A 6,587-nucleotide genomic window follows, 5' to 3' on the forward strand; every position below is an offset into this window, starting at 1 on the left:
GTTTACAACTTGAAACAATAAAGACACCTACTTCCCTCAAGAAGTAGAACATCATTGCCACAAGAACTCAAAGCTTGAATGAAGAACTAGATCTACACCCACAAGCAAGGCTCCAAATGGTGAAGGAGAAATCCAGCTCTGATACCACGTTGAATGAGCCTAATCTTCTTACTCTCAATGTACACACATAATGAACACAAGGGAGAGATGACATAATAGATTAATGGCTTGTTCAGAGAGCAAGACCTCAAGGTACAATGAAGTATAAATGAATAACAACCTTGAATAAGGTGAGAGGTTTCTTATATACTAATTGATCCTCCTAAGGTGTCTGTTCACACCTAGATGTGTGTACATGTGTCACTATGCCCCGGAGACCTATTGTGTCGAGATGAGCCGAGCTGTGATAGGAAAACCCATTGGGAAAACGTTCCCTTGGTGAAGGACATGGGTGACCTCACATCTAGTACAACTATAAATAGCTGATGATTTTCTCTCTTTAAGTTAACTTTTCTCTCTCTAGATTATACTGACAACATTTAGGGTTTAATCAAACCTAGAGGTAAAAGGGAGAGATCTTACATCCTTCCCCACTAATAAAATCTTGGGGAGAGGTATAAGGGAGGGATCTTACATCCTCCTCCCACTAAAAAAATCTTGGAGAGGTATAAGGGAGGGATCTTACATCCTCCCCCACTAAAAAAATCTTGGAGAGGTATAAAGGAGGGATCTTACATCCTCCCCACTAAAAAATTTGAGATGCCCTCATCTCATAAAATGGTGGTAATTCCTTTTAAATCTTCGTCTTTCTCCCAAGTGACATATTCTACTTGCTGGTAGAATTTCCACTTGACCAAACATTCCCTTAGGATTCTTCTCTTGAGATAGTTTTCTTAGGTATCCAATATAGCTTCTAGTTCTAAATCAAACTATCCTTGGACTGATGAGATAGTTTGATCGTCATATAAAATATAACTAGAGTCTGGTACAAATTTCCTCAGTAGGCTAACATGAAACACATTATGGACATCCAAGTGTGGAGGTAGGAGAGCAATTCACATGCTTGGTTCCCAACTCTTCTAGTGATTACATAATACAGCCCATATTATCAAGGAGATAGTGTGGAGGTAGCAGAGCAATTGATATGTTTGGTCCCCAACTCTTCTGGTGATAACATAATACGGCCCATATTATTTGTAGATAGTTTTCTATACTTCCCTAAGGATAAGCTACTTCTTTACCATGTCTCCCTCTACAAATTCTATGTTAATAGACCTTTTGACATTTGCATAATGTTTGTGTCTATCCTGGGTAGCTTTGATATCCTTTTGATAATTCACATTTGATAATCCATCTCATCTAACATCTACTTAGATACCTCGACCCTGATTAATGGGTCTAACTAAGTTAAAGGTGTGAGACAAGTCATGTACATAGAGTGCTTTGAAAGCACTCATTCCATTGCTGTGATGATAGGAAGCATTACATGTAAATTCTACCAAATGTAGGTAATCTCTCCATCTTTTGGGTTCTTGACAATAGTAAGATTGAAGTATATCTTCAATTACTTGGTTTAAACTTTTTGCTTGGTTGCCATCAGCAGCAACAATCTCTGGATGATAATCTCTAGATGATAAGTAGTGCTGAGATCCAAGGAGGTCCCTACTACTGCCTTGAAAAAGGTGGTCCAAAATCTAGATGTGAACTTTGTATCTCTATCCCGTACACGATTCTCCTGGGTAAGCCATGTAATATAAAGATCTCTTTCAAGAAAACCTTAGCGACATCTAATGCAATGTAAGTCTTCTCTATGGGGAATTGATGGGAAACCACTACTACAAAGATAGAATAATACCATGAAGTTACTGGAGGTATCCTCGTAATGAAATGAATAGGGTTGTGTCATGACATATGAAAAGAATTTTTCCATTGGCTAGCTCCACTTGCATAGGTTTCCTTGATTTTTGATCTAAGACTAGCTTATGCAAGCATCTTGGTGATATAAAAGAATAAGTGCTACCTGAATAAATTAAAAGCTAAAAATATCTTACCTTGGTAGTTTGCAGGAGCTTAAATCGATGCAAACTTTATGTTCTAGCCTTGATATCTATGGTTGCATAAAATTTCCCCTTTCTTCTTCCACTTGGTCAGCAGGCAACTATGATTGCTTTAGCTATCTAAGTAGGGGAGCGTCCCCTCTAGTTCTCCCAGTTTTTGACATGGAAGCCTGATTACTTCGGATAGAGATGGCCAGCTTTTGGTATCGTGAACCCTGATTGCTGTAAGTAGGCACAAAGGTTCATAGTGGGTTTGGACAATCCTTGATCAAGTGCCCTAGTTGGCTGACATCGAAAACACTTATTTTCTGTGAAGAGCCTACTATGTTGCTCTCTTGAAATTTCTGATACTAAAACTTGAGAATAGAATCCTTTTTCTGGCCAAAATCTATCTATACTTTCACTCTAGATTCTCTTTGGTGGAGGAGGCTTGGATACCTTACGTGAAGTAGAAGACCTATTGGTAGTGTGGTGGATGGTAGGGAATTTTGCTTTGGCAAAATCTTTGGCCATAGCCACTGCTTCTAAAATTATTGCAAGCATAGAATTCTTGACCAGGCTGTTGAGAGGCTTATCTAACTTTTAAATAAATTTGTTCAAAAGAGTCGCTTCATCCATCTGAGGAGAAAAATGGAGAAGATTGGTATCGGGTGAGAAAGATACTATCATCACACTCTATGTTGTTAAGGCAATGATAGTAGCAAATTGGTACATGTTGATATACAGCCTTAGGTGCACTACCCTCATGTATAGAGAGTCACCTCAATATATAGCCTTAGGTGCACTACCCTTGTGTATAGAGAGTCTCCTTCAGGGTACATATAGAGAGAGAACACTATACACTGATCGTATCCATCTCTGGAAATGGGTCAAAGTTTCATACAATAACACCTCAGTGCCTCACCTAAGTTGTCTCTATAAATCATGAGTAGAAAGTCAACTTGGAATAAGCATGGATCTTATCACCAAAGAACCACATGAATCACCAAAGGAGTCAGGAAGAACATTTGAACGTATCCCTGGACGAACCTCCTCGCTAGCAACATAGGTGAAGTGGGCGAATGCGAATGAGGTCATTTGGTCCTCCATGGGTAAAGAAAGAATCGGGGTTACCTGTTGGGTCATTTTACTCAAGAAAAGATCAATTCCTTGATTAATAATAACTTAAAATCATCAAGTTTTCAACAGAGCAAACTAAACAATGCTCTAATATCAAGTGTGAGATCCCTACCCCTTTTATCATCTTATAATTGGTCACTAAAAAGCTTATCTTGGGCAACCACGTAGAAGGAAAAAAACACCCGGCCACATAGCAGGTGCACATAACATGGCGCCCACACACTTCATTGCCGGGGAGAGGAGAGCGAGCAGCAGCACAACTCACACAGCAAAATCTGGAGAAAAGGTGGGGTGGGGGGCGCATACAGCTCCCTCGTCCACTTGAGAATAGCCGGCAAGGAGGAAAGGTGGGAGGCGCATCAACATAATCTCTCCCTCTATTAAGTGGCGCAGCAAATCAATTCGTTTGCCACATGCCACCTCGATTTTGGCCGGGCGATATTTAGGGTAGCTAGTCCTGCATCTTTTTATTTATTTATTTTCCTTGAATATTATTTTCTACATATTTAGAAAAAGTATTAATATATATATATAAAGAAGAAAAAAAAATTCCAAATGTTCTAGTAAGGGTAGTCCACCCGCAGGGGGTCGATGGGTGTTTAGATGCTATTCTGGCCACTCCATCACGGAGTATAATTGCGCAGCGCGACGACCAGCGCAGAGGAGGGTAAGATTCCCTTCTCAAGGGGACATAGGGCCCAACATAGGTAGGCAAGCTGCAGCACCTGCAAAGCATTCCGTATAGTGGTTACTAATCTTCTCAAAGCTCTCAAGCCAGCGAGCTTTGGAGGAGAGGAGAAAGAGCGCAACAAGGATTAAGTGAATATCTTTGCATAGAAATGGTCGGATATTCATAACCTTAGGTAGACACTTGAGAATATAAGGCCCGTAGAGGCTACCCTATCGTTGTCAAGGCAAAGCATATAAATGGTGGATGAGTTTGGCCCTCCCGACAGTGCTATTAGACATCCTCGCACCTGGGTGGATTTCGAAACGTTGTTTCAAAAGGAGTTTTTATCCGTGTGAATAAGTTGCAGAGATCCTAGTGTGAGTGGGATAAATTCTCAATGCATGGCATTTCTCTTCTCTCACCCAGTACATCTCCAAACAACTACCATGATATTGTGCTCAAATTGAAAGGGATCGATGAATTCCAAACTCTGTGCGGGTTCACAAGAGGTTTACACCAGACTATAAGGCTTTTGTGGAGCCCGAGAGAAACCGAAAGATCTCACTGAGTCCATTAAATACGCGCAGATTTACAATGATGTTTTGTGTCATTCTAAATCAGGTCTTAATAAAGCAAGAGAGGAAAAAGGTGGTTTGAGTTTTAAAAGAAAGTTCTTTCGGGGTAATAGGGGGCAAGGGGGCTTTGATGACCAGAGAAGGGCGAGTGGACGTTAGTCGAAGAAACCACGCTGACTAAAAGAGAAAAACTAGGTGAGAACTAAAAAAGTGTAGTATGAGGAGAGTATGAAAAAGTGAGAAAAGAAAATTTATGCTTTCACTGCTTTGAGGCGGGACATAGCAAAGAAGCATGTCCTAAGCTAGGTACTGGAAGGAATTCCAATGACGCCAAGAAGGAGGGGAAATCCTCTCGACAGGTGCATACCATCGGTTTCCACTCACTTTCATAGAGTTCCGAGAGATAACTTTCTATCATCCGGATAGTACCCATGCTTGCTACATTGCATAGGCCATGAGGCAGCCATCATTGGGGCCATGAGGCAGCCATAATTGGGGCCACATGATTTGGTCAATCTATATGGCAGAATAGGTGGGGGCCATAGAGTCACCGTCATGGTAGATGATGGGGCCACGCACAACTTTCTTAATTATACATTGGTTAAGAAGCTACGCATACTCAAAACCAAAAGTGATCATAAGTACAGTGTTTCATTGGTGAACGAATGGTCATGAGAAAACCATTTGGGACATGGTGGTTTTGGGTGTACCTTTAGCTATGCAAGATCATGAGGCTAGATTGGATTCCCAGGTCATGCACTTAGCCTGAGAAGATATATATCTAGGCAGGGAATGGTTGTATAACCTCGGCCCTACCCTGAGTCATAGTTACTAGGATAATAACCTAAAGCATGATGGTAGAGTTATGAGGCTACAAGGTGAGCGCGAGAGGCTCCGGCTTTACCCCTTATATCTTCCCTAGAGTTGTGCCATGCCTTCGACACCGACTATATCTCCAAGGTAAATATTTTTACCCTGCATCTTTTTGTTTCCGTAGATGAAACAAGTTTGAATAATGTTACAAGACCCATGTTTGTTAAACACTATCTTGTCATCTTGTGAACAAAAACAACAATCCAAGGTAGAAACCGAGTTGATAAAAACTAATAAGTACGCATCTACTTTATGTTCTTTATTATTGTGAGAGTTTAGGGATGTTTTTCCCAAAGATTTGCCAGATGGTGTTCCATCATTGAGTGAAATTGACCATAGCATTAAAGTGCTCCCTAGGTCAAAACCCATAAAAAAGCAAGCCTGCTTATAGGATTAGCCACTCCAAGGCACGGGAGGCAGAACGACAGCTAGCCAAGAATATGAAGAATGGGTTTATTAGACTGAGTTCTTCACCTTGGGCATCACTTATTCTCTTGGTTAAAAAAAAAGATAAATCTATGTGGATATGCGTAGACTACCGCACTCTTAATCAGATTAAGATTAAGAACATGTATTGGGTGCATGCCACGTTTTGATGAGTTGTTTGACCAACTTCATAATACGCAGTATTTTTGAATATTAATCTTAGATCGGGGTATCATCAGGTAAAAATAAGGGAACAGGATGTTCCCAGGTTTGTGTTCAGGACTCGTTTTGGACATTACGAGTTCTTATCCATGTCGTTTGTCTTTACGAATGTGCTAGAGACTTTTATGACACTTATGGACAGTGTATTACATTCATATCTAGGAAAATTTGTAGTAGTTTTCTTAGAGGACATACTTGTTTATAGTAAGTCGAGGAAAGAACACTTGCAGCATTTGCCATTGGTGTTCGAATTGCTTAGAAAAAATAAGCTATTTGTAGAGGAAAGCAAATGAACGTTTTTCGCTAAGGAAATTCATTACCTAGGCCATATTATATCCACAAAAGGAACGCAGATGGACCCTAAGAAGGTGGAATCCATTCTCAAATGGCCTAAGCCAAGAAATCTAGAAGAATTGCAAAATTTTCTAGGATTTTCTGGCTTTTACCGAAAAGGACTATGCAAAGATCACAGTCCCCTTAAAACATATCAATTAACAACAAAAGATAAAACTATTCGTTTGGGAGGATACCCAACAAAGGAGTTTTGAGAAACTCAAGGTGGCCATAGCAATAGCACCTGTTTTGAGTATTGTGGATCCCAACGAGCCATTTAGTGGAGAGACAGATGCTAGTGGGGAGGCCATT

The sequence above is a fragment of the Cibotium barometz genome, chromosome 9 (genome assembly GCF_041138505.1).
Source record: "Cibotium barometz isolate CiBa-2024 chromosome 9, ASM4113850v1, whole genome shotgun sequence".
Lineage (NCBI taxonomy): Eukaryota > Viridiplantae > Streptophyta > Polypodiopsida > Cyatheales > Cibotiaceae > Cibotium > Cibotium barometz.